Source organism: Hordeum vulgare, chromosome 7H (assembly GCF_904849725.1).
Source record: "Hordeum vulgare subsp. vulgare chromosome 7H, MorexV3_pseudomolecules_assembly, whole genome shotgun sequence".
NCBI classification, from domain to species: domain Eukaryota; kingdom Viridiplantae; phylum Streptophyta; class Magnoliopsida; order Poales; family Poaceae; genus Hordeum; species Hordeum vulgare.
Genome location: NC_058524.1, coordinates 330942710 through 330966883, shown reverse-complemented (window position 1 = coordinate 330966883; position 24174 = coordinate 330942710). Strand labels below are relative to the sequence as shown.

Here is a 24174-nt window from a genome sequence, read left to right as displayed (position 1 = left end):
GCTCAATCCCTCTAATAGGTGGTAATCCCGGTGGCACGTCTTGTGCAAAGACGTCAGCGAACTCCTGCAAAATGTTAATGACAGCAGGAGGCAAAGAGGGTGGCATGTCCTCAAATGAAAATAATACCTCTTTGCATACGAAAGCATTGCAAAAATGTAGTAATAGCCAAATCAGTAATATCAGATTTTGTGGCAAGTAGACATCCACTCTTCAGTTCTATTTCAAGGCAACACTATATGATGATTTAGTAGGCTTATGGTGTTGCACAAATTCCTTTGCTACAATCTGATTTTCACTCTTATGTAGGTCGTGTTTTGCTTTACTAGCTCTAGCAATGTCATCTTTCATAATATGTTCAGGAGACGAAGAAATCAAAGTTATATTTTGATCCTTATGAATAAGAGTATACTGATTTGTTCTACCATGGTGTACATAATTTTTAACAAATTGCCATGGTCTACCAAGTAAAACAGAGCATGCTTGCATGGGTACCACATCACAATCAACAAAACCAGACTATGTAGCAATGCTAAAATGCACACGACCAATACGTATTACCTTAATCTTGCCACTGTTGTTGAACCACTCAATATAATAAGGATGAGGATGTGGTCTGGTGGTGAGAGACAGCTTCCCCACCATCTCCATGCTAGCTAAGTTGTTGCAACTACCTCCATCGATGATTACGCGAACATAACGTTCCTTTACTTGCACACTTGAAACACGTTGATCAACTAAGCTTTCCGTGGCACCCCGATTCGAAGAATCGGATTACCAATGTTTCCAACCGAGGGATCATGTCTTGTGGAAACACTCAACAACTTGGAACAGAACCAAACTGACTTTATTGATAGCATAAGGTTACAAGTACATATCTTACAATGATAGAGAGGCCAAAGGCACCCTTGGTGCTACAACAGTATCTACACTATTTACGAAACATAGTGGGGCCTCGAAACTACTAAGTATTTCTACAGTGTAGCGGAACATAGCGGCAACTCCATACACAGGGACACTGTCTTTGACACTTCCTAGTACGTACCATCAGAACCTCCTTCCTCGGCTTCTCCTGCATCTGGCATGATACGCCTTGTGAGTACTTGGAATATACTCGCAAGCTCACAATAACCAAGTAATGCAGCGAAAAATAGCATGGCAACAAATTATAAATAATACCACTAGCTAGACTGATTATCAACTTACTCATGCCCGGGGTTGTCTCACAACCACCAGGATACTCATCAAGCGTCTCCACTAAGTTGAAGAGTTCTTCCATGATTACTACTATTAACAGGGTTGACCATCTACTCAGGTCTGGTCGGGCTGTCCATTACCGTGGGCATGGCTATTCGAATAGGTTTGACACTCTCAAGAGGTTGCACACTTTACCCACACTATGGAGCACTGACCTCGTAATCCATTCGGGTGGACCAACATTACTCCAACGGGACTTGCCTGACCCATGACTCTCTCATCGTACCACTGGCAATCACTCTCCCTCGGAGTCATGCCTTGGGTGGCCCTGTGTCCTCATGATACCTGCCACGGTCATGGCCAAACTGAACTGTCCCAACTAGGGACGGGCCCAACTCAACTCAACTGGGCTCACAGGGTTATCACAGCTTACCGGGCCAAGGTAGCATGCATGCATAACCCTCCCTTTTTGGAGGTACCGGTGAAAGATCATGCGATCAGCTCAAGTCACGGTCGTCCCATATCGACAAGATGTGGTTGTACTATTATGCCCGGACAGGTGACTCAAGATCAACCACTAAGTTATTGTTAACATAGTGATTTATAACAATAAGCACATATTTTTATTTGATAATTTATTAGGCATTTATTTTATAGCAAAGTAAGTGAACATAATGCATGAAAATATGCTATGCTTATGCAATACTACAACACATGGATATAATGGCTTGCCTTGATCAATGGGGTTGTTCAAACACTCCTCGTCTTCAAAGTTTCCTTCTGAAATATATTTGAAATAGAAAAAGAAAGGAAAAAGTCATATAACAACTTTTTATTAATTAGAAATACTATGAGTGTGAGAAAAATACCAAACTTTACCAGAAAATAGAAGGGATCAGTACCAACTCAATGCAAAAATAACCAAGTGATTTGGACTTAAGAAAAAAAAGATACAAATGGTCAAAGTTGCTGGTCAAATGTGAAAATAAATAAAAAGAAAAAGAACCTGGCAGGGGCCACGTTGAAGGCGTAAATTGGAGGGGGCGCCTCCACTTACCGCTTCGGTCGTGGGCGTCAGCCACTAGCAGGTGGGTCCTGCCTCTTTTAAACAAATAGAGGGGGAAGGAGACAGGGACGCGGCGGCTCTCCGGCTACGGTCGCCGGTGCTAGAGACGGCGGCGATGCCTGGGAATAGGCGGAATGGAACGGCTGGTCTACGAAGAGCATGCACGTACCCGCAGTGCGAAGAGAGATGGACATACGGCGTCGTCCCCTTCTTCTCCGGCTGCGGCGGCTTCGGGTGGTCGTCGGAGATGGTGGTTCTGGCGGCAATAGGCTTGGGCGAGGGGTCCAGGAGCACCAGGGGAAGCCCTGAGCTCGATGGAGTGTTGGAGAGTGCTCTGGGAGGGTGGTTGGAGCTGGCGACGATCAGGCTGCAAACGGCGGAGCTCTGGCAATGATTCGAGGTCAGAGGGCCTCTTGGCCTTGGTTCGCTCTTTGGGGGCCAATTGGAGGCTGCAGCAGGGGGATGGAGAGCTTGAAGGGGCTAGGGCTACCCTTAAATAGGCCGGCGACGAGCTCGGCTGATCTATCCCGAAGTGGCTTGGTTTTGGGTTCATACCGTGCGGTGTCCTCACCTAGTGACAGAAGGGGTAGCGAGGCACGCATCGTGTTGTTGCCATCAAGGGTAAAAATATAGGGTTTATATCATATTGCATGAATTTATCCCTCTACATCATGTCATCTTCCTTAAGGCGTTACTCCGTTTGTTATGAACTTAATACACTAGATGCATGATGGATAGAGGTTGATGTGTGGAGTAATAGTAGTAGATGCAGAAAGTATCGGTCTACTTGTCTCGGACGTGATGCCTATATGTATGATCATTGCCTTAGATATCGTCATGACTTTGCGCGATTCTATCAATTGTTCGACAGTAATTCGTTCACCAACCATAATACTTACTATCATGAGAGAAGCCCCTAGTGAACACTATGGCCCCGGGTCTATTTTACACATCATATATTCAGATCTACATGCGAAAATACCAAAAATACTTTGCTGCACTTTTATTTCATTTTACCATTCATCACTATCACATCTCACCTTGCAAGTAATCATGAAGGGATTGACAACCCCTTTATCGCGTTGGGTGCAAGTTTGTTTGCTTTTGCGCAGGTTCATTGGTGCCTCATATTGATACTCCTACTGGATTGATACCTTGGTTCTCAAACTGAGGGAAATACTTATCTCTACTTTGCAAAATCACCCTTTCCTCTTCAAGGGAAAAACCAACGCAAGCTCAAGAAGTAGCATGAATAATTTCTGGCGCCGTTGCCGGGGAGTATTCAAGTGAAGAATATCTACCAAGTACCTATCGCAAACTCATCTCTTGCATTTACATTGTTTGCCATTTGCCTCTCGTTTTCCTCTCCTCCACTTCTAAAAAACAAAATTTACAAAAATCTTTTCCTTTTTCTTTCGCCCCTTCTTTTGCTTGCTTTCTGTTTGCTAAGTCATCATGTCTGAAAATACCAAATTCTGTGACTTCTCCAATACTAATAACAATGATTTTATTAGTACTCTAACTGCTCCCACCACTAGTGCGGAATCATATGAAATTTGTGTTGCCTTGTTGAATGTTGTTATGAAAGAGCAATTTTCCGGCCTTCCTAATGAAGATGCTGCATCCCGTCTTAATACCTTTATTGAGTTATGTGATATGCAAAAGAAGAAAGATGTGGATAATGATATGATTAAATTGAAGCTATTTCCGTTCTCATTACGAGATCGAGCAAAAACTTGGTTTTCATCTTTACCCAAAAATAGTATTGATTCATGGAACAAGTGTAAAGATGCCTTTATTTCCAAGTATTTTCCATCAGCTAAGATTATCTCTCTCCGTAATGATATCATGAATTTTAAGCAATTAGATCATGAACATGTTGCACAATCTTGGGAGAGAATGAAATTGATGATTAGAAATTGTCCCGCTCATGTCCTGAGTCTTTGGATGATTATACAAATTTTCTATGCTGGTTTGAATTTTGCTTCTAGAAATATCTTGGATTCCGCCTATGGTGGAACTTTTATGGAAATCACACTAGGAGAAGCCACAAAACTCCTAGATAATATCATGACAAATTAATCTCAGTGGCACACTGAAAGGTCACCTACTAGTAAAAAAGTGCATGCTATAGAAGAAATTAACTCTTTGAGTGCTAAGATGGATGAGTTAATGAATTTGTTTGCTAGTAAAAGTGCTCCTCTAGATCCAAATGATTTTCCTTTGTCTTCCTTGATTGAGAATTGTAAAGAAAATTTGGATGTTAATTTTGTTGGTAGGAATAATTTTGGTAACAACAATGCTTATAGAGGTAACTTTAATCCTAGGCCTTTTCCTAGTAATCCCTCTAATAATTTTGGCAATTCCTACAACGGTGCTCATGGAAATTATAATAATTACCCTCTGATCTTGAGAGTAATATTAAGGAGTTTATTACTTCGCAAATGACTTTCAATGCTTCCAGGAAAAAAAAACTGCTTAAAATTGATGACTTGGCTAGGACTGTTGATAGAATGTCTCTTGATATTGATGCTTTGAAATTGAGATGTGCTCCTCCCAAGATTAATATGGATGAAACTTTGAAAGCTATGCATGTTTCCATGAATGAGAGTAAAGAAAGAGCCGCCCAAATTCGTGCTAGACATGAATGGCTTCAAAAGGCGTGTTCTGGTGATGAGAATCACGAAGATCTTAAAGTGCTTGGTGTGACTCCTATTGAATCCTTGTTTTCTAATGTCAATCCTAATGATGATGGGGCTGGATGTGAATCCACTTTGGTTGAGAAACGCCCCAATGATTCGGAGTATACTTATCTTGATGCTAAAAATAATGAATGTGGAGTAGAGGATATCAAAACTTTGAGTAGTGATGAAATTACTACTTTGGATTTCAAGTAATTTATATATGACAATTTCTCTTTGATTGAATGTATTTCCTTGATGCAATCCATGCTAAACTCTCCACATGCTTATAGCCAAAATAAGGCTTTTACCGATCATATCGTTGATGCTATGATGAAATATCTTGAAGAGAAACTTCAGTTGGAGATATCTATTCCTAGAAAACTTCATGATGAGTTGGAACCTACTTTAAAAATAAAGATTAAAAATTATGAATGCCATGCTTTGTGTGATTTGGGTGCTAGTGTTTCCACAATTCCAAAATCTTTATGTGATGTTCTAGGTTTCAATGAGATTGATTAGTGCTCTCTTAATTTGCATCTTGCGGATTCTACTATTAAGAAACCTATGGGAAGGATCAATAACATTCTTATTATTTCAAATAGGAACTATGTGCCCGTAGATTTCATTGTGCTTGATATTGATTGCAATCTGAGATGGCCCATTATTCTTGGTAGACCTTTCCTTAGGACTATTGGTGCTGTTATTGATATGAAGGAAGGGAATATTAGATTTCAATTTCAATTAAAGAAGGAAATGGAACACTTTACTAGAAATAAAATAACATTGCCTTATGAATCCATGATCAGAGCTACTTATGGTTTAAGCACTAAAGATGACGATACTTGATTCTATTGCCTTATGCCTAGCTAAGGGCGTTAAACAAAAGCGCTTGTTGGCAGGCAACTCAATGAATAAATTTATATTTGCTTTTCACCTTCTATTTTGTTGAGTCCACACCATCATAATTCTCTTATGATCTTTTTTATGTTTTAATTAGTGTTTGTTCCAAGTAGAACCTTTATGATTAGTTTTGGTCATTGTTGTTTAATCATGCTGAAAAAAGACAGAAACTTTGTGATCACGAAAGTATTTTTATTCCTATCCAGAAAGAGCTTTTGAGTTGATTCTTTTTTTGCTGATTGATATGCAAATTACCCTAATTATCATAATTTCTCAGAATTGTTGGGATACCATAGGTATACGAAATATACACATTACTACAGACTGTTCTGTTTTTGACAGATTATGTTTTTGTTGTGTTGATTGCTTATTTTGATGAAACTATGTTTAGTATCGGGGGGTTCGAGCCATGGAAAAGTGAGAATACAGTAATATAACATCAATCTAAATAGAAATCAAGTTTACTATAGTACCTAATAATTTGGTAGTTTGTTTTCTTATGCTAATGATATCACGAGTTTGTGTTTAAGTTTTCTGTTGTGAAGTTATCAAGTTTTGGGTGATGTTCTTATGGACAACGGAACAAAGAGTGGAAAGAGCTTAAGCTTGGGGATGCCCAAGTCATCCCAAGCCAAATTCAAAGACAGCAAAAAGCCTAAGCTTGGGGATGTCCCGGGAAGGCATCCCTCTTTCATCTTCAATCTATCGATAACGTTACTTGGAGCTATATTTTTATTCACCACGTGATATGTGTTTTGCTTGGAGTGTCGTGTATTATAGGAGTCTTTGCTTTTTGTTTTATCACAATCGTCCTTGCTGCACACCTTTTTGAGAGGGACATGCACTCATCATGAATTTGTTAGAATACTCAATGAGCTTCACTTATATCTTTTGAGCTAGGTAATTTTGCTCCCATGAGCTTCACTCATATATTTTGAGCTAGATAATTTTTATCTAGTGCTTCACTTAAATATTTTTAGAGCACGGCGCTGTCAAATTTTGTAGAAATAAAAACTCTCGATCTTCACTTATATCATTTTGAGAGTGCTCTCTCTAAGTAACTTGGTAATTGGCGTGTGCTATGAAATTAGTCCTAAATATGATAGGCATCCAAGGAGGATATAATAAAAACATTCATATTCAAGTGCATTGGTTAGTAAGAGAAGTTTGATTCCTCACAATTAGTTTTGAGATATGGATTTGGTAATATTAGAGTCATGTTAGTAGGGTGTTGTGAATCTAGAAATACTTGTGTTGAGGTTAGTGATTCCCGTAGCATGCACGTATGGTGAACCGCTATGTTAGGAAGTCGGAGCATAATTTATTTATTGATTATCATCCTTTGTGTGGCGGTCGGGATCGCGCGATGGTTAACACCCACGAACCCTTCCCCTAGGAATATGCGTTTAGCACTTTGTTTCGATTACTAATAAAACTTTCGCAATAAGTATATGAGTTCTTCATGACTAATGTTAGTCCATGGTATAGATGCGCTCTCACCTTCCACCATTGCTAGCCTCTCTAGTGCCGCGCAACTTTCGCCGGTGCACAAACCCACCATATACCTTCCTCAAAACAGCCACGATACCTACCTATTATGGCATTTTCATAGCCATTCCGAGATATATTGCCATGCAACTTCCATCGTTTTGTCTCATGACATGTGCCGTCATTTTCATATTGCCATTGCATGATCATATGATAGCTAACGAGATGTTCCAACGTCATATGCTAAGCTAGATCGTTGCACATCCCGGTACACTTTCGGAGGCATTTCATATAGAGTCATTACTGTTCTAAGTACCAAGTTGTAAGTAAATAGAAGTGTGATGATCATCATTATTAGAGCATTGTCCCATGTGAGGAAATAAGAAAAAAGACCAAAGATGCCCACCAAAAAGAAAAAAAATGAAAATGAAATGAAAAAAAGAGGCCAAAGACCCAAACAAAAAAATGAGAGAAAAAGAGAGAAGGGACAATGCTACTATCTTTTTCCACACTTGTGCTTCAACATAGCACCGTGTTCTTCATGATAGAGAGTCTCTTGTTTTGTCACTTCCATATACTAGTGGGAATTTTCATTATATAACTTGCCTTGTATATTCCAATGACGAGCTTCCTCAAAATTGCCCTAGGTCTTCGTGAGCAAGCAAGTTGGGTGCACACCCACTAGTTTTCTTTTTTTATCTTTCATACACTTATAGTTCTAGTGCATCCGTTGCATGGCAATCCCTACTCATTCACATTGATATTTATTTATGGGCATCTCCATAGCCCGTTGATAGGCCGAGTCAATGTGACCATCTCCTCCTTTTGGCCTCACAACCTCCACCACACTCTATTCCACCTATAGTGCTATATCCATGGCTCATGCTCATATATTGCGTGAGAGTTGAAAAAGTTTGAGAAAGTAAGAGTTTGAAAACAATTACTTGGACAATACCCGAGTTGTGCATATGATAAAAATTCTTTGTGTGGGGCTGATGGAGCATAGCCAGACTATATGATTTTGTAGGGATAACTTTCTTTGGCCTTGCTATTTCAAAAGTTCATGATTACTTTGCTAGTATGCTTGAAGAATTATTGTTTTCATGTCAATATTAAACTAGTGTTTTGAATCTTACGGATCTGAAAAGTCATGCCACAATAAAGAGGTTACAAAGAACAAATATGTTAGGTAGCATTCCACATCAAAAATTGGGTCTTTATCACTTCCCTACTCGAGGACGAGCAGGAGTTAAGCTTGGGGATGCTTGATACGTCTCCAACTTATCTATAATTTTTTATTGTTCCATGCTATTATATTATCAACTTGGGATGTCATATATGCAGTTATATGCCATTTTATATCATTTTTGGGACTAACCTATTAACTCAGTGCCTAGTGCCAGTTTCTGGTTTTTCCGTGTTTTTGACCTTTTTCAGAAAAGAATATTAAACGAGTCCAAACGGAATAAAACCCGAGGGGTGATTTTTTCCATAACAAAAGATATGCACAGGACTTGAGAACCAAGGCAGGAGGTCTCGTGGGAGGTCACGAGCCCCCTAGGCGCCCCCTATGGGGGGGGGCCGCGGCTAGCAGGCTCGTGGGCCCCCCGTGGCTCGTCTGCCCTACCTCTTTCGCCTATAAATTCGCAAAAATTACCAAAACCAAAGGAGAGAGCCACGAAAATACTTTTCCGCCGCCGCAAGCTTCTGTCTCCGCACGATCCCATCTGGGGACCGTTCTGGTACCCTGCCGGAGGGGGATTCGGACACGGAGGGCTTCTTCATCAACACCATTGCCTCTCCGATGATGCGTGAGTAGTTCACCACAGACCTTTGGGTTCGTAGCTAGTAGCTAGATGGCTTCTTCTCTCTCTTGGATCTTCAATACAAAGTTTCCATGATCTTCATGGAGACCTATCCGATGTAATTTTATTTTGCGTTGTGTTTGTCGAGAACCTATGAAATGTGGATTTATGATCAGATAATCTATGAATATTATTTGAGTCTCCTCTGATTATTTATATGCATGATTTCGTATCCTTGTAATTCTCTTCGAGTTATGGGTTTCGTTTGGCCAACTTGATCTATAATTCTTGCAATGGGAGAAGTGCTTGGTTTTGGGTTCATACCGTGCAGTGTCCTCACCTAGTGACAGAAGGGGTAGTGAGGAACGCATCGTGTTGTTGCCATCAAGGGTAAAAAGATTGGGTTTATATCATATTGCATGAATTTATCCCTCTACATCATGTCATCTTGCTTAAGGCGTTACTCTATTTGTTATGAACTTAATACACTAGATGCATGCTGGATAGCGGTCGATGTGTGGAGTAATAGTAGTAGATGCAGAAAGTATCGGTCTACTTGTGTGGGACGTGATGCCTATATGTATGATCATTGCCTTAGATATCATCATGACTTTGCGCGATTCTATCAATTGCTCGACAGTAATTCGTTCACCCACCGTAATACTTACTATCATGACAGAAGCCTCTAGTGAACACTATGGCCCCCGGGTCTATTTTACACATCATATATTTAGATCTACATTCAAAAATATCAAAAATACTTTGCTGCACTTTTATTTCTTTTGACCTTTCATCACTATCAGATCTCACCTTCTAAGTATTCGTGAAGGGATTGACAACCCCTTTATCGCGTTGGGTGCAAGTTTGTTTGCTTTTGCGCAGGTTCATTAGTGCCTCATCTTGATACTCCTACTGGATTGATACCTTGGTTCTCAAACTGAGGGAAATACTTATCTCTACTTTGCTGCATCACCCTTTCCTCTTCAAGGGAAAAACCAACGGAAGCTCAAGAAGTACCAATGATCACGACGATGACGACGACGACGACGATGACGATGATGATGACGACGACCACGAAGACAACAGCGACCACAATAACAACAACAACAACAACAACAACAACAACAACGATGACAACAACGACAATGACGACGACGATGACAACAACGACAATGATGACGACGATGATGACAACAACGACAATGACTAGAACGACGACTACAAGAACAACAATAACGACGACAACGACAACAAAGACAACAACAACAACAACAACAACAACGAAGACGATAACAAAAGCAACAACAACAATGACAACAACTACAACAAGGACGACGAGGACAACGACAATGACGACAACAACAACAATGACAAGATCAACGACTACAACAACAAAAACAACAAAAAACAACGACAACAAAAATAACTACGACATCAACGACAACTACAAAAACAACAATGACAAAAACGATATCAACGACAACAACAACAACAACGAAAATAACGACAACAACGATATCAATGACAACAACTACAACAACAAAAACAACGAAGATGATGATGACAACGACGACGACGATGATGACGACGATGACGGCGGCCACAAGAAGAAGAAGAATAAGAAGAAGAAGAAGAAGAAGAAGAAGAAGAAGAAGAAGAAGAAGAAGAAGAAGAAGAAGAACAACAACAACGACGACGACGACGACGACAACGACGAAGACGACGAAGAGGAAAACGATGACAACAGCGTCAATGACGAGAACAATGACAACAAGAACAATAACAACAACAACAACGACAACAACATCGACAACAATTACAACAACACTACTAGGACAAGGGCTATAGATGATATAGATACTAATGGCGCACCACACAAGCAGTGTGCCACTACTATATAGTAGTGGCGCACCATGTGTGGTGTGCCATTAGTGTGATGGACACTAATGGCGGACCACACACTCGATGCGCCAATACTATATATTTTTTAATTTTTTTGCAAAACTACTAATGGCGCACCAGCAGCTGGTGCGCCATTAGTAACCAGGGTTACTAATGGCGCATCTGTTAGTAGTGCGCCACTACTATAAAAAAAATTGGGTTTTTTTTTGCAAACTACTAATGGCGCACCACAGCTAGTGCGGCATTAGTAACCAGTGTTACTAATGGCGCATCTGTTGGTGGTGCGCCATTACAAATTTTTTATTTGCAGAACTACTAATGGCGCACCAGAGGAGGTGCACCATTAGTAACCAGGGTTACTAATGGCGCATATGTAGGTGGTGCGCCATTAGTAACCTGGACCAGCTAGATATTTTGGACAGCCACCTACCACACTCACTTTCCCCACTTTCATTCTCTCCACCTCCTCCTCCAAGCTTCTCTCGGGTGCCTCCTCTCCTCACCTCATTTGCATCACAGTGTCCCAATAGTGTCCACCCGCACCCTCCCCCGCTCCACCGTCGCCGAGCACCCACCGCACCCTCCCCCGCTCCACCGCCGCCGACGACCCCCCGCACCCTCCCCGACCCGCTCCACCGCCGCCGACGACCCCCCGCACCCTCCCCCGCTCCACCGCCGCCGCCGACCCCCCGCACCCTCCCCCGCTCCCCTGCCGCCGACGACCCCCCGCACCCTCCTTTGCCAGCTCCACCGCCCCCGACGACCCCCCGCACCCTCCCCCGCTCCACCGCCACCGACGACCCCCCGCACCCTCCCCCACTCCACCACCGCCACCGACGCCCCGCACCCTCCCCCGCTCCACCTCCACCGCCGACCCCCCGCACCCACCCTCGCTCAACCGCCGCCGACGACGACCCCCCGCACCCTCCCCCGCTCCACCGCCGCCACCGACCCCTCGCACCCTCCCGTGTCTCCTCGCTCAGTTCCCCCGAACGGAATCGGCCGAGCGCACCACCCACACCGTCCCTCCCACCCGAGCGCCATTGCTATCCAAAAAATTTTACTAATGGTGCACCTCTCTGGGATGCGCCATTGCTATATAATTTTTTTTACCAATGACGAACTCCATGAGGATGCACCACTTCTATCAAAAAAATTCTAATGGCGCACCGCTCGGGGTGCGCCATTCCTAACCGCTATGCCCTCGCCTCTCATGTGCCCTCGCCCTCGTCCACGGAGACGCCGCCCACCCCCTCCCCCACACTCATCCACGGAGACGCCGCCCACAGAGACGCCGCCGCCGTCGCCGCCCTCCCCCTCACCCACCCCTCGTCCACGGAGACGCCGCCCACCCCTTCCCCACCCTCGCCTATCCTTTGCACTCGCCCTCGTCCACGGAGACGCCGCTCCTCCTCGTCGCCGCCTGCGCCACCGCGTCCACGCTCGATGCCTTCCACGTCCCCTCCGTCGAGGCCCAAGCCCACGTATGTATGCCGTCAGCCCCTGCCCTCTCCTGGCCTCTCTCTAGAGCGGTCTTCTGCAGTTGAGCCCTCTGAACCGCGAGCGCTCACCTGAATCTGTCACGCGATTCGCGGAGGTGGTGTCGCCAGTAGTAACGCCGGAATTTCGCGATCATGTGAGGAGCCCAGTAGTAGGGTTCGGGGCTCGACGTCGCCCGTGGGGGTGTGCTTTTGGGGATCGGGCCGGTTCTCTGTCCGTGAATTCTTGGCTGTTGTGATAAATCGATTCCACAAACAGATCAATGGGAACGACAAGGTTTGTGCTTTTACGCCGCCCTATTTCAAAACGAACGGAGGGAGTACTTCTATTGTAGCACCACTAACAAATTTCTGAAAACAAATTTGATAGGTGACCTTGACCTTAAGTCTATCTGCAAATTTGGAATCACTTTTCACGTGGAACACAAAACAGGTGATATTTTCATTCTAGTAGGATGTGCAATGCTAAACTATTCTCTAAATGTGTAGATGCCCAGTAATCGGTCGATCGCACCACCCACCCTCTCCCTCCCCCCCGAGCGCCATTGCTATCCAAAAAAAAAGTTACTAATGGCGCACCTCCCTGGGGTGCGCCATTGCTATCCAAAAAAAAGATTACTAATGGCGTACCTCTCTGGGATGCGCCATTGCTATATAAAAAAAAGATTACTAATGGCGCACTGCATGGAGATGCGCCATTGCTATAAAAAAATCTAATGGCGCACCGCTCGGGGGTACGCCATTGCTAACCCGGACTGCTCTCTACCTCTCCCCTTGCCTCTCCTCTCCCAAATCCAACCGAGATCCCGCCTCGCTCATCCACGCCCCGGTTGGATCCTGCTCGTCCACACCCTGGAGAGATCCCGCTCGTCCGCGCCCCGGATTTCTCTCGCTCTTTCCTCCCCTCCCTCCCCCGCGTCTCCGGTTGACCGGCGAGGGTCCCGCTTGGCGATGTGTGCTATTGGTTGGCTTGGCGAGCGCAGGGCCTTGACCGTCGTTCGTGCAAGCTAGGACGGATAGGCGGTGGCGGCGGCGACCACGACTGCAAAGCCGAGGAATTCCCCACCAAAGGTTAGAGATTTTCCGAGTCTTGCTGGATTGCGCCCTTGCCCGGCGGGTGTTCGGCGGATTGCGCCTTTGCGCCGGAGGAAGGGGAGGGGGAGATGGCCAGCAAGGCGAAGACGGCGACCTGAGAGGAGATGCTGCGGCGGATGCTGTCACCCGGGGCCACCATCCCGGAGGGCGTGGCGGGGAACCTAGTGCGCCACTACTATAATTTTTTTGCAGAACTACTAATGGCGCACCACCAGCTGGTGCCCCATTAGTAACTACAAAAACAGGGGACACAACGAAATATCAGGCGGGCTTTGCCCAAATCGACCGCGCGCTAAGTATTTTCCCCAAATCGAACATGCTGGAGGAGTACGAGAAGCTGGCCGCCGCCGTGCCCGACGGCTCCGCCAAGCTCCGGATCTTCCTCTTCCCGGCCTCCGGGGTCGACCAGCCCGCCTCCGGCTCCGGCTCGCACCTCGCCGCCGTCGACGAGACCGGGCAGCGCTACATCGACGCCATCAACTGCGTCTCCGCCGACGCCGTCGCGGCCATCCGCCGCAGGGAGAGCGTCGCCATGGCGGCTCGTCCGCGCACAACTCCGAGGCCTCCGAGCCCGCCGGCCTCGCGAAGGTAAGTCGCCACGGGCCGTGCCGCCCCTGTCCGTCCCGCCTGAGTATTTGTATTCAGCTGGGAGCCACACCAACATGCTAATCCCTTCCCGCAGTCGCTAGGATTTAGTGCTGTCGCAGCGTCAACCCCGGCAATGGGCATTCCGGTGCACAACCCAGGCACGCCCGACCGCCGGGATGGCCGGAAGGAGCCTCTGGGTAGTTCGATTGGCTTCCCTTCTTGCAGTCGAATTCGTGGTCGGGTCCGTCGAGGCCAGCCCGGGAGATGCTCATCCGCTGTACAGGTGAGAGCAGTTCCTGGCTCATCTCGTGCTGCAGATGATGTACCATTGCGTGAGATTGCCATTTATTTCTTTATACTTGATCCCAGGCCTTGCTGTATAGGTTGATTCTAGTTTTTTTTAGTTTTGATTCCTATTGAATTGCTGAATAGCACCCCTGAAATTTCAGGGGCCCATTTCTTTGTTCGGAAAGGTAGGATCAAATTCCACATGATTTGGTTTCTCCAAATTCCTATGGATTTCCTTTAGTTTAAAGTACCACTTTGCCGTTTGCCATAACATTTGTTTAGCTTTATCAAATTGTAAATAAAATTGTTCTAAAAGGAGTTGATTAGATTCTGATAAATTGTGGGACAGTCTTACAGAAATGATCTTAATCAATGATGTGTTTGCTTGCACATCGTCTGTCCCATAGCTGTTTTGTGACAGCCAGTCGAGGCAACCTGGGGTGACAGGATGCCTAGGTGCTCGTGGTCAAATTTCAGGATACAAGAACAAATAGTAAATAATATCTCATATTATACGATAAATTGAATTGATGTGGACGCACTTTAGGAGATATAGCAGCACAATGGTAGAATAACCCCAGTTCTAATCAAAACACTAACAGTGGATTACCATAAGTCAATTACTAGGCGACACCTATGAAAGCTAACAGTTGAGTTGTTCATGTTTATTTGATAGTATCATACTTGCAGTATTATTTTTCTTCTAGTATCCTTCCATTTTTATTTGGCAAAATGCTTTGCGGGGTCATACTGTTCAAATTGGGATGGTGTTTGATTGCATATAGTCTGATCTACTACCCGTAATCTGAAGAATGTGCCACACGATTCAAACTCAAGCCTGTCAGTTTTGTGTTTGTTACGTATTGGTTTCATCTCAATTTGGACTTGTTCTTTCACTTGTTCATTTGGCAGGGCGACCAGGTAGATGAGTTTCAGCAGCTCTGTGAGGTACAGAGCGACAAAGCAACCATTGAAATTACAAGTCGTTTCAAGGGAACAGTACATCAGATTCAGTTTGCACCTGGTGACATAGTAAAGGTAGCCTTGGATGATTACTAGTTATAAATGTTTCATTTTCTTGTTGATGCTGATATTCCTTTTTTAATAGTGAACGGAGGGAGTAACTGACCTTATGCCTGTCACATTGCCATGTTATCTTCATATGGATATGTTACAAATCTCTGCTATTTGTTTATTAAAGGAAGAAAGTATAGCAGATATGATGCTAATTTTATGGTGATGTATAAAAAAAATTAGTAGTGCGAAGATTCTGAAAATGGTTGAGCCCCTAGGAGAGGCTGATGATGTTGTTTGATACTTCGATGCTATGCTGTCCTATGTAGTTATGAAATGTTTTATGTCAATTACTTCATTGAGCTTGAGTGCATGAAACGAGGGATTGTACCAGACCTATATAGATCTAGTTTGCTTTGTTATTGCAGTTTTGTAATATGTTCCTCCTACACCGTGTATATTTACACTTACATACAAAAATGGTTCTTTATTTCTCAAGTACTCTCAGTTCCTACCCATCTTGTGCTTTCGGACGTGGATCAGTTTGATACTATCCTTGACATGGAAAAAGATGAGTTGGCTCCTGAGATAGAAGAGGAAGAAGTAAGACGGTACCGACTCTGAGAATCAATCTAATTTTGTTATGTTCTCACTGCTCACAATCTTTCCCATATATTGTGGATTCACTTGCCAATACAGGAAGGCGAGATAGAGTATGTTGAAGGTGATGATATCGAGATGGGTAACATGGATGATATGGAAGATTTTGAAGGCTTTGGTGATGAAGATGGTAAACATTTCCCTTGTTTCTACTGATTTTAATTTTGCATGTTATAGAGTGCTCTGATTTGCGAAGATACTTCTCATTTTTCTGTGTTCACTAGATAATGTAAAGAAACTTTACATTTTCTGAATTATGGGCCTTGAAATTCCATTCTGACTTGTTTAATTAAGTATGCGGTGTAGAAATATTTATTTGGACAAAATGGTTATTTCGCATAGTAGTGCCAACTGCAAATCTGACCTACATACAAAATACAAAATGATTGCAGTAGTGGCCTAGGGGGATCATACACCATGTCCCCTATAAACATTGATAAAATTGAACACATCTTACTGTCTTGTCAGTTGTCACGTACGATTTGATGTCCAACACATAAAGTAGTAGTGGCCTGGGGGGATCAGTAATTATGTTTTTCTCTTTATGAAAGCTCTTTGGATGATTTCTTTATTGTAGAGGTTCTCCCAAAATATGCATTTGTTTCAGAATGTTAGTTTTTCTTTCAAAGTGATTTCATCGTGCCGTACACTAATTTGAACTAGCACAAATTCCTGCCGGAGCATAATTTGTTCCTCACCTTTCCGCAACAGGTGGAAGAAGACGAGGACACGGGTAGCACGCAAAGGACGCGAATGTGATTCTCCAGGCACGGCTTCAGTAACATGCTTGGTGTCGATCATGTTGTACTTTAGATAATTTTGCCTGTCTTTCTCAGGATGACCGCATCTCTCTTCTATGTTGATGGTAGTTTAGATGGTCGATATCGACTTGTAATGTGAAGACAAACTCGCTACTCGCGGTCTCGAGACTTGTAATGTTCTAACTTTGTTCGGTATTTTAAATTCGGAAACTAATATGATGAATTGTATTCGGAGACTAATCTTCTATTGTATTCGATAAATCTGTTGTTTATATGTTGTGCTATCTATATTCTGTGCAATAATATATTTTGTAATATGTGCAAATATCAGAAAAAATAAAATAAATACCTAATATTCATACTAGTGGCGCATCACTCAGCACACTAGTGGCGCATCACTCAGCACACTAGTGCGCCATTAGTAAGCCAGAGCATATGGGTAAATATGGCCCTGGGAGGCATACTAATGGCGCACCATAAGCTATACTAATGGCGCACCGGGATCTATACTAATGGCGCACCGGGATCTATATTAATGGCGCACCGGGATCTATACTAATGGCGCACTACTTGGTGCGCCATTAGTATACCAGATACTAATGGCGCACCGTGAGCAATACTAATGGCGCACTGCCTGGTGCGCCATTAGTATACCAGATACTAATGGCGCACTTGTGGTGCGCCATTAGTAAAAAAATCTAATGGCGTGATGCTAGTGGCGCACCTATAGTGCGCCATTAGTAGCCAAAATAGGTGCGCCATTATCAAGCCTTTTCCTAGTAGTGCAATGACAATAGTGATAGGAATGACAACAACAAAACAACAACAACAGCAACAACGAACACGACGACGACAACAAGAACAACAACAACAACAACACAAATAACAACAACAACAACAACCACCACCACAACCACCACCACCACCACAACAACAACAACAACAACAACAACAACAACAACAATAACAACAACAACAACGACGACGACGACGACGACAACGACAATGTTGGGAACAACGAGAACAACGAGAACAACAACAACTACGACAACAACGATAACGGCGACATCAATGACAACAAGAACAACAACAACAACAAAAACAACAACAACAACATAGATGACAACGACGACAACAACAACAACAACAACCACAACGACAACAACGACAACAACGACATTAATGACACCAAGAACAACAACAACAACAACTAATACAACAACAACGACAACAACAACAACGACGACAACAATGACAACAATGACAACAACAACAACAACAACAACAACGACGACGACGACGACGTAGACGACGACGACGACAACAACGACAACAACGACAACAACAACAACAACAACAACAACAACAACAACAACAACAACAACAACAACAACAACAACGACGACGACGACGACGACGACGACAACGACGACGACAACAACAACAACAACAACAACAACAACAACAACAACAACAACAACAACAACAACAACAACGACGACGACGACGACAACAACAACAACAATGACAACAACAACAACAACAACAACGACGACAACAATGACAACAACAACAACAACAACGAACACGACGAGGATGATGGCATCTACGACGACGACGACGACGACAACAACAACAACAACAACAACAACAACAATAATAATAACGACTACGACGACGACAACAACGACAATGTTGAGACCAACGACATGAACGATAACAACAACAATGACAACGGCGACATTAATGACAACAACAACAACATCAACTACTACTACTACAACAACAATGAAGACGACGACGACGACAAAAACAACAACAACAACAACAACAACAACAACAACAATAATAATAACAAGAACAACTACGACGACGACGACGACAATGACGACGTCGACGACGAAAACGACGACAACAACGACAACGACAATAATGACGAGAACAATGACAACAATGACAACTACAACAACAACAATAAGAACATCAATGACAACATCGACAAGAATAACAACAACGACAACAACAACAACGATGACGACAACCACGACAACGATGACAACAACGACTACGACGAGAACAATCACAACAACAACAACAACAACAATAACAACAACGACAACAACAGCAATGACAACGACAACGAGGACAACAACGATCACAACGATAACAACAACAACAACGACGAAGATGACTTTGAGGACGACGTTGAAGATGATGACAACAACGACGACAACAACAACAATGACGAAGTCGACTTTGACGACGATGACGACAACGAGAATGACGAGAACAACGACAAGAACGATAACGACAACAATGACAACAACGACATTAACGACAACAACAACACCTACTACTACTACTACTACTACTACAACGAAGACGACGACGACGACAACAACAACTTCAACAATGATAACAACTACTACAACAACAACAACAACTAATACGACAACAGCAACAACAATGACAACAACAACAACAACAACAACAACAACAACAACAACAACAACAACAACAACGACGACGACGACGACGACGACGATGAAAAAAACAACGACAACAATGACAATGATGAGAACAATGACAACAACGACAATAACAACAAAAACGACAAAAACAACAAGAACGACAAGAACAACAACAATAATAACAACAACAGCTACAACAATGGCAACAACGGCATCAATGACAGCAAGAACAACGAAATCAACTACAAGCATGACGATGACGACGACAACAAAAAAAACAACAATAACAACAACAACAACAATAACAACAACAACAACAACAACGACAACAACAACAAGAACAACAACAGCAACAACGACGACGAAGAAGAAGCGAACATTGACGACAACAACGACAATAGCTAGAACAACGACAACAATGACTACAACGACAACAATGACAACAGCGACAACAACGACAACAGTGATAGCAGCGACAACAGCAACAAGAACAAGAACAACAACAACAACAACAACAACAACAACAACAACAACAACAACAACGACGGCAACAACGACAACAGCAACAAAAACAACAACAACAACAACAACAACAACTAAAACGAACACGATGACGATGACGACAATGACGACGATTACAACAACAACAACAACAACTACTACTACATCAACAACACCAATAACAACAACAACAACAACAATAACAACAACGACAACAACGATGACGATGATGATGATGACGAAAACGACAACAACGACGATAACAACGGCAATGATGGGAACAACGACAACAACGATAACGACAACAACGACGACAACATCGACAACAATGACAACAGCGATAGCAATGAAAACAAGAACAACAAAACAACAACATCGAAGACGACGACGACGACAACAACAACAACAACAACAACAATAATAATAACAACGACGACGACAACAACGACAATGTCGAGAACGATGACAAGAACGATAACAACAACAATGACAACATTGACATTAACGACGACAACAACAACAACTACTACTACTATTACTACTACTACTACAACAACAATGGAGACGACGAAGACGATGAAAACAACAACAACAACAACAACAACAACAACAACTAAGACGACGACAACGACAACGACGGCGACAATGACAATGTCGACGATGACAACCACGGCAACAACGACAACGACGATAATGACGAGAACAACTTTAACAATGACAACTACGACAACAACAATAAGAACAACAAGAATGACAACATCGACCAGAATGACAACAGCGGCAGCAGCGACAACAACAACAACAACGACGACGACAACGATGACAACGATGACAACAACGACTACGAGGACAACGACGATAACAACAACAACAACAACAACAACAACAACAACGACAACAACCGCAATGACAACGACAACGAGGACAACGACGATAACAACGACAATGACGAGAACAACGACAACAGCGACAACAACGACAACAAGAAAAACAACAACAACGAAGACGACAACAACAACAACAACAACTACAACTACAACAACAACAACTACTACTACAACAACAACAACAACAATGACGACAACAGCGACAACAACGACGACAACAACAACAACAATAACAACAACTACAACAAGAACTACAACAACGAAGATGACTTTGAGGACGACGATGATGATAATGACAATAACGACGACAACAACAACAACAACGAAGACGACTTTGACGATGATGACGACAACGACAATGACGAGAAGAACGACAAGAACGATAACAACAACAATGACAACAACGACATTAACGACAACAACGACAACGACAACAACAATAACAACAACAACAACTACTACTACTACAAGTACTACTACTACAATAACAACGAAGACGACGACGACGACAACAATGAGAACAACAACAACAACAACAACTGATATGATAACAACAACAACAATGACAACCGCAACAACGACAACAATGACAACGACGACGATGATGACGATGAAAAAACAACGACAAGAACGGCAATGATGAGAACAATGACAACAACGACAATAACAACAAAAACGACAAGAACAACAAGAATGACAACAATAATAACAACAACAGCTACAACAATGAAAACAACGATATCAGCGACAACAAGAACAACAAAATCATTGACAAGCACGACGATGAGGACGACAACAACAAAAACAACAACAACAACAACAACAACAACAACAACAACAGTAACAACAACAACGATGACAACAACAACAACAACAAAAACAACACGAACAACAACAACAACGACAGCGACAAAAACAACAGCAACAACGACATCAATGACAACAACAACAGCAGCAAAAACAACGAAGACGACAACGACAACAACAACAACAACAACAACCACAAGAACAACAAAAACAACAATGAACACGACGACGATGACGACAACAACGGCGACGACAACAACAACAACAACAACAACAAAAACAACAACAATGACAACAACAACAACAACAAAAACAACAACGACGACGACGACGACGACAACAACAATGCCGACGACGACGACGAAGACAACGAGACGGCGTCGACAACTTCGATGACAACGACAATGACATGACTAACGACAACAACGACAACAACGACAAGAATGAATAGAAGAAGAACAACAACAACTGATAGAGGCAAAGTTGTCCCTGTGTTTCGATGAGATCGTGGGTATCGTTTCGGTGGAGTAGACTTTGACGATCCGACTACGAACGTGTGAGGATGTCGTGCCTTAGCAATCGCTAAACCAACTCCGAGAGGTTATTAACCATGCCGGAGCACGATCAACCTAACGACGAAGGTCTGTTTCCTGCACGCAAACGAAGAACAAGCAAGAAACCAAGAAGCAATCAAGATATTGCCAATATAAGAGGAATGCTTTATTGAGGAAGGTGGCGTTCTGTGACACCTTTGTCTGGTTGTAGAAGACTAACGAAGAACGCGAAGTTGCAGCAATGGCAAACATGTAATCTAAACAAACCCAAGTCTAAACGGTGCCCTAAGGGATGTATATATGATGTAATAGAGAGGAAATTTTGTGACCCTTGGAGGAGGGGTCCGAAAACAGCTCCAAACTCGATCTCCCCACACATACGGACTCTAAAAATAGCCTATATTATGGTATTCCGAAATTACATGGGTCTGGCCCAAAAATAAGGTGACGCAACACCTATAATAGCCTATGGACCAAATTTATAAAGTGGCATCTTGAATATTTCGTCCAAAGCCTTCATGCTCTCCTTATGGTGGCTTTAGAGTGCTAAAATGACCAGTGGAAGCTCCATTGTTCTCTCCCGAGTGTGCACCTTATTCTCCATGCTTGACCCCGCTCCAACAGATATCCTTCTTGTCCATGAGAGGTCCTTCATTCATGAGCACAACAAAAGTATCTAACTTAGGAAGCATCATATGTTCATGAACATTAGAAGGATTTCCAAGAAACGAAAGTACCTGGTAATTAAATTGGCGTGCACGAATTCTAGTAACTGGTCCAGTATGTATAGCAACTGGGCTGTGGGTGTAACAATGGTGTTGATATCCTCATCATCCTCGCCTTCTTGTACTGAAGTCGTCCTCGAGGGAAGCTCATCTTCCTTACCCAAATATGGCTTCAAATCAGCGATGTTAAAAGTGGGACTAACCCCAAAATCTGCAGGCAGCTCAAGTCTATATGCATTATCATTTATTTTCTCTAACACTTTGAAAGGACCATCGTCACCTAGCATTAGTTTTGACTTGCACAAATCAGGAAACATATCCTTACGCAAATGCAATCAAACAAGATGTCCATGTGCAAAGACAACCTGTTTTCTACCATTATCTCCATCAAAATTATATGGAGCATTCATGTGCTCAATGTTTTCCTTGGTTAACTCATGCATGTTTAATATGAAATCAGCACGTTCTTTAGCATCAAAATTAACCTTCTTCGAAGCTGGAAGAGGTAACAAATCAATAGGTGCAGAGGTAGGAAACCGTAAACAACTTCAAAAGGACACATCTTTGTAGTAGAATGCAGCGAACGATTATAAGAAAATTCAATATGAGGCAAGCATTCTTCCCACAGTTTTAGATTATTCTTCAAAACAGCCCTAAGCATAGTAGACAAAGATATATTGATTACTTTAGTTTTTCAATCAGTTTGGGGGTGACATGTAGTACTAAAAAGAAATTTTGTCCCCAACTTAGTCCATAAACATCGCAAAAAGTGGCTAAGAAATTTAGCATCATGATCTGAAACAATCGTATTTGGCACACCATGCAAGCAAATAATTTCACGACAGAACAAATCAGCCACATTAGCAGCATCATCACTTTTATCACATGGAATAAAGTGTGCCATTTTTGAAAATCTGTCCACGACAACAAATATGCTATCCCTCCCCTTCTTTGTTCGAGGTAAACCGAAAACAATGTCCATAGATATATCCTCCCAAGGAATACTAGGTATAGGCAAAGGCATATATAAACCATGAGGATTGAGTCGTGACTTAGCTTTTTGACATGTCGTGCAGCGAGCAACAAAACGCTCAACATCCCGTCGCATGTTTGGCCAAAAGAAATGTGTAGCAAGTACGTCCTCCATCTTCTTTACGCCAAAGTGTCCCATCAATCCCCCTCAATGCGCCTCCTGTAACAACAAAAGACTAACGGAGCTAGCTGGAATGCATAGCTTGTTAGCACGAAACACAGATCCATTATTAATGATGAACTTGTTCCATG

General features: G+C 42.9%; 1 long non-coding RNA gene across 1 annotated transcript; it reads left to right on the top strand.

Annotated features, from left to right (window-relative positions):
• Positions 1-15822: 15822 nt before the first annotated feature.
• On the top strand, positions 15823-16473 carry LOC123411797. Its single transcript, XR_006613332.1, has 2 exons — positions 15823-16127; positions 16224-16473. It is a non-coding gene; the product is annotated as an uncharacterized LOC123411797 (long non-coding RNA).
• Positions 16474-24174: the final 7701 nt, after the last annotated feature.